Source organism: Scomber japonicus, chromosome 7 (genome assembly GCF_027409825.1).
Source record: "Scomber japonicus isolate fScoJap1 chromosome 7, fScoJap1.pri, whole genome shotgun sequence".
Classification (NCBI taxonomy): domain Eukaryota; kingdom Metazoa; phylum Chordata; class Actinopteri; order Scombriformes; family Scombridae; genus Scomber; species Scomber japonicus.
In genome coordinates, this window is record NC_070584.1 from 13,947,050 (window position 1) to 13,958,239 (window position 11,190).

At 40.5% G+C, this 11,190-nt stretch overlaps 1 protein-coding gene across 1 annotated transcript in view; it reads left to right on the forward strand.

Annotated features, from left to right (window-relative positions):
• Positions 1-7,696: 7,696 nt before the first annotated feature.
• Positions 7,697-11,190, forward strand: part of sema6bb (sema domain, transmembrane domain (TM), and cytoplasmic domain, (semaphorin) 6Bb) — a 117,224-nt gene continuing 113,730 nt past the window's right edge. The window contains exon 1 of the mRNA XM_053321811.1: positions 7,697-7,893. The gene's annotated coding sequence lies outside the window, so the exon portion shown is untranslated. The remainder of the gene's footprint in view (positions 7,894-11,190) is intronic.

The following is an 11,190-nucleotide window of genomic DNA, read 5'->3' on the forward strand; positions in this document are numbered from 1 at the left end:
CAGAGAGATCACATCACAGATATTTCTTTGGCTTCATTTCTCTCTGCTTTCACCTTCTGCTCTTCATTGTCAGCAGCCTCAAAACTGTAGAAATTAGCCTCCGCTTGTTAATAGCTGACCAGCTCTGCTTGGTTTCATCTGCGCTATGCCATTGATGGGAATCTTATTTCCAACATCCTGCGACAAATTTCCGGAGGCTTGCAACACGAGGTATCAGTAACATACAATACAGCTACAAATCATCTCCAGGTTGAAACTTGATATGACCCTTTGCCCTTTCTATATTCTGCCCAATAGCATATTAATAAGGCATAACCATGGCCAGGATAATACGTTGGTCATGTGTGGGAGAACCAGTTCATCATGTTGAAAAAATGAAGAGACAGGAGGTTGACCTTGATGGTAAACACAATTTTTAACATTTTTCTTATGGGACAAGTTGATCAGCATATCATGGTCAGAAACCTAATACTATGGATACAGTCTAAATGTAATTGTTTTCAAGTCGACACAGCAGGCCTGCACAAAGGCCATGTTTGACCGTACTGTCTCAAAATTTCCAATTAGTGGATATCTATAAATGTTCTAGACTGAATCTGATTACATTTTTGATCTGATTTAATATTTGAATTGTTATTACTCTGTAGATAGAGTTTTAGGTCTCATGCTTATGCTGAAAAGCAAAATATACAAACTCACTTGATTAATTACATATATCAGAGTTTATGAAAGGAACATTTCAGGAAAATGGAAGCTGAAAATGAAAGTTCATGAAAGTATTAAAGGTTATAAACTTTATGCATTAAACTTTTTGCGGGAATAATGGTCTTTAGTCTTTTGTGTAAAATTGCCCTGCGAGGAAAACTTAACTGGCTACAGACATTTTATGATTTGTGTGCCTTTGGCTTAAAGGTTATTACAAAAGTGATTTGTGGGGAACCTCCAGCAGACCTTAAAAACACGTGTAGCAATAATCAGAAAAATGTGAAATGCCAGGTCACTGCATGCAACATACAAAATGAAAAGAAACAAATAACTGAGCTGTGTCACTCTGTGGCCAACAGGTAGCATCAACTTTGCTTCCGTGGAGAATGCACAATTTCCTCACACTGTGCTTTATGACTTTCCATCGCTTCAATACTGGTGGCTGCCGCTCTATTTCTCTGGGTCTCCCCTGTTTATTCTGGAAAGCTTATTTCACCCCAGAGCTCTGACAACGGGTCAGCAGCCACAGTGGAGGTGGAGAGGAAACATGGAAAGAGCCGAGTGGCCCTGAAATATTTATGGTTCTTTGGTGTTGTGATTGTATGAGTTTTGACAGTGATGGCACATTACTGTGACCCTTCCCCAAACAAAAGGTCCTATGTGTTGCTATCTGTCGTAGCTTCGTGAGGTAAGGCAAAGTGCACGCATTTCACCATACATCAATTCTCTATGCTTCATCCTTTTTCTCTCTTCTTCATCTACAGATATCTACGGTATGTTTTAGTATTGATCCCCATCCTTTTGCTTCCGTCTTGCCACTTTTATGCTTTTCTACAATTTTCTCCATATTTTTCAAATCCCATCTTACCAAAGTGGGCTTGCCCTCTCTCCTCTGTCTGCCTTCTCTTCCCACTTCATATCCCATCTCATTTCCTCTAGCTTGTCATCTCTGCACCACATTCATAATCGCAGATTGATGGCTGTCTCTGCAGTATCTCACAGTAATAATACTGTTCCCCCAGATTGGTCCCAACTAATTTACAACAATCTGATCAGATCTATGTATGCACTGACTGTAAATTATTTCATGCAGTCAATTTAAATCTTATAAGTAATCAGCATTTAAATTTACTGTATTAATTACAATGTCATCTTTAGACTCAGTGCAGAGATGCACTCTAAACAAGTGCTTTTCTGAATAAACAAATAACACACCTGTGCACCAACAGGGAAAAAATGGAATAAGTTGGGTAGATATGAGTAAATATAAAAATATAAAATGGAGTTTGGTTGTTTCATGTACCAGAGATGCACAAACATACATCATTTATGAAAGCAGCACTCGTTGTTGCTCTGTTTCAAAGCCAGCAAAGCTTTGTTATTCAAACCTTTCTGCTTTACTCTTTACATGTCATGCTGAGAAGAAGAACAATTCAAAATTGAACTCGCTGCCTTAATGTTTTGCATGAATACTAGAGCAGAATGTCACACAAGGGGACTGTGATTACCAAGGTCATTTTCAGTATTTCATTGCAGATGCCAGTTCTTATTGCAAATGCATTATCAGTCTTGACATGGTGGCAAACTTCATTGCACACAGCTTATTCTCCACCATTACACCCCCTCCCGTGCCCTCCGATCCTCAGAGGGAAATCACCTTGCCTTACCCCCTCGGACCAAGCATCGAACTTGGGGGGACAGAGCCTTCTCCGCTGCCGCCCCCACCCTCTGGAACTCACTCCCCAAACCCATCAGAGACTGTACAGACCCCCATACCTTCAAATCACTCTTAAAAACACATCTTTTTAAACTGGCTTTTAACCTGTAAACTGTTCTTTTATCCTCTCTCCATTTTATGTCTTTTTAACCTTCTACATTGTTTACTCCACTTTGTTCCATATTTTTTGTGTTCTCTGTAAGCATCTTTGAGCACTTGTAAAAGCTCTCTATAAATAAAATTCCTTCTTCTTATTATTATATTATTATTCTTAGACTTAATGCACAACATTTTGCATTAGATTGTGTCATATCAAACCTCCAATTCACTCTGGGTCATTCAGTTGATGGAGATCTAAAGCAGGTTGTGATGACAATGTTGATAGTCTTGTATCAAAAGGTTCTCTCCATCTTTTAATATGTCAAAATAGAACTGCGACAGTGTTGAGGAAAGTGTATTTCATGAGGTCATTGAGTGTATTAACTTAATTTGCAATACTTGGAATTTGTCTATATCACATGCATTTCTGCTTATAGTTGTGACATTTCACTTTGTTTAAGCCTGGTTTTAATATTTTGTGGGATATTAATGAAGATATCATAATATTTAAGCCAGAATTGGGAAACTGCTTAATTAAATGGCTGAACTTGGTTGCTATGTTGAATAGTCAGAATTTCTGCTGAGCCTGTGAAGTTGTACGATTGTATGAACCCTGCGAACAGCCTGTGCGTTTTTGTTCACAGCATGGTGAACAATGAGATTACTCTGGTGAGATAGGAAATGGTCACACCGGAGACTGAGGCATCTTTATCTCGTATTCATATTTCTGCTGAACTGGAAGTTAGCAGACAAAAGCTCTCGCTGCAAAGAGTTCATCTAACTTTGGCATCAGCATATCCCCTCTTATTGTTAATACACACACACACACACACACACAGACACATTCACACACACACAGACACATTCACACACACACGAACACACGTGCACACACACAACACTCTCCTCTACTGCCTTCTTACCTCAGGGGGGAGGGTGGCTGTGTTGCCCTTCCCCTTTCCCCTCATGTTGTTAAAAGATTAAAAAGTGCATTCCCCATCAAAGGTTGTATTTTTTTTTTTTTTTGCTAAGCTTTCTCGCTTTCTCATGGCAGCTCTTTCCTTTTTATCTGGCTCAGGTCTACTGCCTGCCTGCTCTGACACACCGAGTGGGATGAAAGGAAAAGGATGAACAAAACGAATATTTCTTTATTTATTTATTGTCAGCACACAAACTTTGACAGGAGATAAAATGGCATAAGTTCTTTTGTTGAACATGGCTCAAAGTTTCAGTGTCCTGAATCATTTCCATGCAAAGTATCTGGAAATGGAATAATAAAGCTAATCTGGGGATTTAGAAAAAAAAAACACATTTGGAGGACTGTTTAATATTAGAATAGAGTGCTGTCAACATAACTGAGAGTCATCGTGTCAGTCTTTCTTACCTCACTGCTTCCATCGGGCCTCATCAACACTGCAGCTTTTCCCCAACTAACTACTATTGAGAAGTAGTGACAGACATATCCAGATCCTTTTCTTCAATGAAAGTAGCAATACAGACATGCACAAATACTCTATTACAATTTTTTTTAAATTGTGCTTGATGTATCATCTGCAAAATGTACATAAACCTGCTATAATTTATTTATTTTTGTCCACTTGGGTGTAGTGAAACAAACTATACACACAAAGCTGACATATTATCACACTTTAAGTTGATTTAATGCAATTTTTTAACAAACATTTGGCCATAGTTATGGTGGTGGGTAGCATGCAGGTGGATTTTAGTGCTTTACAAGATGACTGGTTGGTGTTTGATCATAATTTAAGTGCACCTCAGCTAATTTGGATCCACTTTCTGACCTCCTAGTTCAATGCGCCTCTCTCAAGTTCCTTCCTTTTTTATTAATCACCCAATAATCCACAAAAATGAACAATAAATGCTATTAACAGCAACTTGTTTGAATCAGTATTGTGGTTTCATTTTACACAGAAAGCAAAACCTTTAAGAAAGTCTCTGGTGTTTTTCTTTGAAATATGAAGGTTCCTTGGAACAAGACTCATCACTATGAGTGAAACCTTTCACACACATGTACTTATGTGATCCACTGTTGTATAAAAATACTAATTATAGCCACTTTAAGTAAAAGGTCTCATTATGCGGAGCGACCCTTTTAGTTTTATATTATGAAATATATTTCTTGATTATAAGTACTGATGCATTAACATGTTGGCATCATTGCCAGCAGGTTGAGATGGAGCTTTTAACTGCATAAAAACATATTTTATTAAATATTTCGAGGTGGAGTAAAAGTGCAGTGCTGCAGCAGCAGAAGAGAAAAAGAAATGTGAGTTCTAACTCAATAAACTAGTCACTGGATATTTCCACATCTTCTCACACCTTCTCACACATCTCTCTCTCACATACACACAGATGGAAAACTGCAGTTCTTCTAAATCCTTCTCAAAAGGATAGACACGTTTCACAGTGTGAATTGATTTGTTCTCTCGTTCTAGGCACTCAAGGCCTCAGTAACACTTGAATTGGCTGTGTGTTATGAAATGACAGAACACAGTGGATTTGGTTCTTATATAGACAGGAGACATACTGGTTTGAGAAATAGCACAGAAACAGAGTGAGTAGGAAGACTCATTATTTTTCAACTATGACTATTTCTGCCTTAATAATGATACTCTTGTCACAGCTGCGTCCTCTGTTGTAGCTGCTGTCAGCCTATACAAAGACTTTTAGCAGGGCTCCTCTGGACAAAGGAAACTTTCTTTTTAAGCTTTAATTGCGGAAGCTACAAAGTCACAGGCAGAATGGGATGATAAGGTAAGCAGGATGAAAAATGTTAATAAGTATTAAATTGCTGGTGCAGGCAAATTTTGGCTGTGTAAATGAAGATAAGGAGAAAAAACAGCAAACAAGCAATTCAAAACAACGTCCTACAATACTATCAATGTCAGACAAGAGTAGGCCATAAAATAAGCCCTGCATAACCTCAGTGGATTAATAAAAACGAATTTGTGTAACAATAGCCGTGGAGCAAAATGCAGAGAGCAGACTTGAAGAGTCTTCAGGCACTTTTTTCTAACATAAACTTCCAACACCCCAAATCACCACTGACATTAAAAAGGAGGTTTTAAGACCATGAAGTAACAAATCTTTATCCAAAAATGTGTTTTTGGATTAAATGTTGGCACATTTACCTGAAACCAAATTACATTTAAAAATGACAGAGGTTGTTTTTTTTTTGTTTTTTTTTTGCATATTTCTCCCAAATCAATACTTGAATCACCCAAATTTGCCAAAGCCATCAGCTATCTGGGAGTAGATTTGTTAACATGGTGAAATCACATTTCAAGCCAGTGACTAACAACAGTGCCTTCAAGCCTATGGCAGTCATTATTTTAGGAATTAATTATTCATGAATCAAAGCTTAAAAGTGGCTTTGGCTCCAAGCAATTTCATGGCCAGGTCCAGAAGGTCTTAACTCCTTTAGCACACAGCACCAGAATCATCCACTGACAGTGCAGTTAATGCTTTTCCACATGGTAATTTTGGCTTAAAGTCTAACGGAAGCTTTTTAGATTGGGGTCAGTATGAGGATGAACAATGTGTCATTAAAAAAAACAAAAAAACTGATTGAACACTCATTTGAAACACAAATCCAAAGGTGTGATAGAGCAGTAGTGAAGTTTGACTGGGGGGGGGGGGGGGGGGTGTCAGTGGGACTAAATTATTTAAGATCATGGAATATGATTGATAAGATATGAGTGCAGAAAGACCTTAAACTCAGGGATGGAAAATCATTGTTAAGTTCATTGATTTATCTTATGTAAACACATTAAGCTGGATTTTCAGGAATTCTGATTAAACGAGAAATTGTTCCAACTACATGAGTGTGTCCTGGAAAATATGTAAATTCAGAATAAAGCCTCACATAGTTTGAGGAACTGTCATATGTTCAGAACAAGTACTGAACATGTAAAACGACAACTGACAAAATATACCACAACAAAAACTTTAACATCTGTAATATAAATAGAATGTGTCAATGTGTATCCTACATTAAAACCTTTATAGGAGATTGGTTGGTGTTTGATTTCAACCACCTGATCGTCCCGTAAAAATAGCAATAAATGCCCACTATTATCAACAAACTTGTCTGAATCTGTCTTGTGATTTCAGTTTAATGTTCTGTGTCATTTGTCTTTGAAGTATAAAAATGTTGCTTGGAACAAGATTCACTCATGAACAAAGCTGTCTCTCAGGTAAGTGCCCCCGGTGCAGTTTGAACTTAACCGTCGCTAACAAGCTTCACAATCATTTCAGTGCCCATTTTACTGCCATGAAATTTAGTCGACCCACATAAAGTTTCTGTGGCAATGGCTGAAATGTCCTCAATGAAGGCTATGTGAGGCTTTTGAGTATTTGACGTACCAAAAAATTAAACCCAATTAGTCATCGATCAATTCCATTCCAGTCTCTGCATAATTCTGCTTCAGGTTTTGACACTAACAGGCTTCAGGAGTCTCTTGTGTGGATGACAGCAGGGAGCAGTGCTGGAGATGCTGTAGCTCATACTACCCGCTAGAAGACAAACGCTGTGGTCCTCCCACCTTAACCAAAGCTCCTGAGCGCAGCTTAAACAACAGGAACTATCTTTAATAAACCGATGAATGGGACTTTGCCCTGCGCTGGATCCTGAGGCTGTCTCTGTTTGGAAGTGGGACACGAAAGCAGACACGGGGACAGTCTTTCCTTTCAAAAGACCCGAGGTGGAAAAGACGCAGCAATGACAGAGCAGCAGTCGTGCGCAGCGGCAAAATAGACCAACTATTGTGGGGACGAAGATTGATAACACAACTGCGTGAGCAACGAGAGTGGCAGATGTAATTTCCAAACGTTGCAGCTGGTTTGGTGCCAGTGGTGTGCTGGATGGGTCGTTATTGCGTTCTCCTTTTCATCATTCACTGCTTCCAGCGTTTCCAGATTACTTGGGGATCTCGGGCGGCTGTCTGTGAGGGAGTATTGCTGCAGAGACTAACGGGGAATGCCATGTGTCATTACGCGACATAGAAGCTCTTTGTGGGTTGTTTTGCACCGGGGACAGGTGGTGCCGTATGTGTGTGAGTGTGTGTGAGTGTGTGTATGTGTGTGTGTATGCGTGTGTGTTGAAACCAGCAGGCGGGGGGGCACGGACACACAACCCCTGAGACAGTTGTCTTAGAGATGTCAGGCCGGCGTTTGGGATCAGTTTTTGCCAGAGACAGGTGCGACAGGGAGGAGTAGTTTACAAAGCCCTACACAGGATCTGGTAACGAGCCTCTCTCTTCTTGATCACTCGGATTTTTTGTATCCAGCGGGACACAGAATTGACTCGTACTGTCTTTGTCTCGGCAGCACCTTTCCTCAGACAATCAGAGGTAAGTGACCCGAGCTGTCCGGCATGGAGGTCTGTGGTCGTGGTGCGCTCTGGGGCACTGGGGTCTGTCGCGCCTTGATGCTTTGGATAAATCCTATTGCTTCTGATTAGACGAATGAACCTGGTTATATGAACTAGTTAAAACCAGCTAAATCAATTCACAGTAGCGAGTTAATATGTACTCAGTACGCATTTTGGCTTTGCAGCACGTTTCATTGTATAATTCTCAATTTCATACTGCGTAGCTTGCAGCCACGCACAAAACCAGCAGCTTTCAGCGATCCGGAGCCTTGGGGCGCTTCACCATCCATCTACTGATTGGATATTGACACGACTCAGATAGTTCCTTTGATTGGAAATGGCTGACAATTACTGTATGTACTGGCCAACATCTTTTTTTTTTGATCAGGTTATGAACACTACAGTGCTGTCATTAAAAATACATCTGTGTCATTCATTCATTTTAATCAAGCAGGTTTTCCTCAATGAACTGTAATTGAGATATTCTGGACTTGACTTGCTGTGTCAAGAGGGGTGCTCGCCCTTTTTACATTACAGTTGTTCTAGGCATGACTACAAAACCTCATTTTCAAATCCAATAAGTTGCAAAACTGTGGAAGCACCGACTGTGTGTGTCTGCATCATGGGATTGTCAAAATGTTGCCCTCTTTCTGTCTTTCTTACTGAGTGTGTGTGTGTGTGTGTGTGTGTGTGTGTGTGTGAGCGAGTGTGCACTTGTTATTATTGTGTGTGTTTTGTGATTGTACACTGTCTGCTAGCAGTTGTTCTACAGTCCTACCCGCTGGGCCCCCGGTGTCCACTATTCCTGCCTTAAGGCTCTGCCATCTCTCCCTCCCTCTCCCTCTGCAGTACTTGCTATCTTACAGTACACTGAGCTAGTTGGCTGGGTAGTGTCAGAATCACATTTTTGCTTTTTTTGTGTGAGGGCCTCCAACTCTCAATAGCTGGCTCCAAGTCTGCTAAAGTTTTTCCATTTGGGAGCTGCATGTTTTTGTTGTGGCCCCTGTTTCAAATTCAAATTGCCTTTCAGCTGCCTTTTGTCCAACACTGAGGTTTGTGGACTGGAAAGAGAGACAGAGAAGTAAGTGAAGTCCCCAAGGGTCAGAGCATTCCTATAATGAGTCCTAGTGTGAGAGAGGTTGGATGAGAGAGAGAGAGAGAGAGAGGGAAAGAGAGAGAAAGACACATCTAAAGAAAGTGAGACAGTGCTCCTTGTCCAGTGCAGGGATAGACAAAGCCAAGGGAATACCACCACCTCCGCCTCCACTAACCTTTCTGTCGTTCTTACTGTGTCACTCAGCCTTGGAGGACAGGAGCCTCTTTAATACTTCTTCCTCTGGGTTGTCACCCACTCTGCAGCAGCCAGGGCTCAGGCGTGCTGCCGCAGGTTACACATAGATCCTTCCTTGCTTCTACTCAGATGCTACATCAGGGGATGATGTACTGCGTCAGACTTTCCTTAATTTTTTTTGCAGTAACAGTATAGCCAAGACAGGAGATACAGTGTAGGTGGTGAGAGACCTGGAGAAAAGGAAGAACTTGAGATGAAACATAAAACAGATGAAAGGAAAGATGATCATTAACTAGATATTGTCTTAAATAATCCAAGTTTCTTTGTCATGACAGAAGAGTAGCTTTGCCCTTTTCTCTCATGTGCTGACATCCTCTTGTAGGCCCATCATGCCACCAGTAATTACAAGAGAAGTGTTATCAGAGGGAATGAATTAATAGACAACAGAGGAAATACCTGTCTGATACGATCTCTGATCTCTTCATTATACCGGATCCAGTTATCATTTGTTTAAAAAGCCAAGGACAAAACAGGAGTTAGAACCATCTGTGGCTTTTAGTGGAGCTTCAAGTCATCGTTAGAAACTTTTCAGGGAAAAAATCTACCCAGAAATGAAATTTACAGACAGACTTTGGAGCGGCTGCACTGATACATATCAAATTGTTCCATAAAAGACATTTTTGATGACATTTAATAGATGTATAATGTAAGCCTCAAAAGGGTTTCATTTCTTTTTGCAGGCAGGGGAGGAGGGGATAAATGTTTTTACAATCAGTATATAAATAACCAGACTGTAGGAAGCCTTACTCCTGCCAAAAGATGACTCTGTAGGGGACAAGACTGCACAGAGAATTTTGTAAGGCAAACATAAGGAAAGCAATCGAAGGAACAGTGTACCTGATGCCCTGAACACTGAAAATGATTAGTATAGGAGCCCCGACACACCAAAAAAGACATCCGAGAAAAAGTCTAATATAAGACCAGGTTTTTCTGTCAATGGAGAACTCAGATAACAAGACTAAATGTGTGCCTCAGAAACCAGGCGGGGGGCTTATGCTGTTCTAAGGTCCCCAATGCTGATGTCAGTGTTTGGCGATGTTTTCTCTGTCCCCTGTGCTTCTCCTCACAGCTCAACAAACTGCTCACTGGAGCTTGGCTAATCCTTGGCTAGCAGTGCCCAGTGATTTATTATAAAGTTAGTTAATTTGGGGAGATCTGTAACATCCCTCTGCACACATATGCCCTTGACAGATCACCCTCTCTGCTGCAGAGTCTCAGTTGTCAATTAATTTGAAGAATTGTTTTTTGTATGCGTGTCTGGAAAGGCAGAAAGACAGGGTGAGAGTTTGCCTATCAAAGAGAGACATAAAAAAACATTGTTAATTGCATTGTGTCTGTTTGCCTTCCTGTCTTGTGTGGACTGTGTGTGTGTATATGTGCATGTGTGTGTGTGAGTCAGTCTGTCTATGCCCTATACAAGTGTGATTCAGCACTGTCCAGCCTTGGTTGAATGGATACCCTGTTTGTGCCTCGTTTCTGACGCCAACAGCCGCTCTGCACCCTTTGCCTTGGAGCAAGTGTTGCGCCCTATGTGCTAAAATAACAGGTGCTTTTAACACAGGGACTTAATCCCTTTTCTCCACCTCCCCGCTGCACCCTGCCAGGGGTTAGTCACCTGTGGGCCTGGGGCAGCTCCAACATAGACATAAAATTCACAGATTAGTCAGACAAAGCTTCATTAGATTCAAATTCTGGCCATAGTAAGTTTTTAAATCACACGATCTGATTGCAGAAAACCTGTGTGTGCAGAAACATGAATTTAATATTAATAGTGCAGGTCTGGTGGGTGAAAAACTTCACTCAGCCCTTATTGATTAAAATGATGGTCTCTGTGCTACAGTGTACTTACACTTAAGTCTACTTTGCAGTTAGTATTCTCTTTGCACTTTAAAACATTCAATAGAAACTAAGCTTAAAGTCACCATT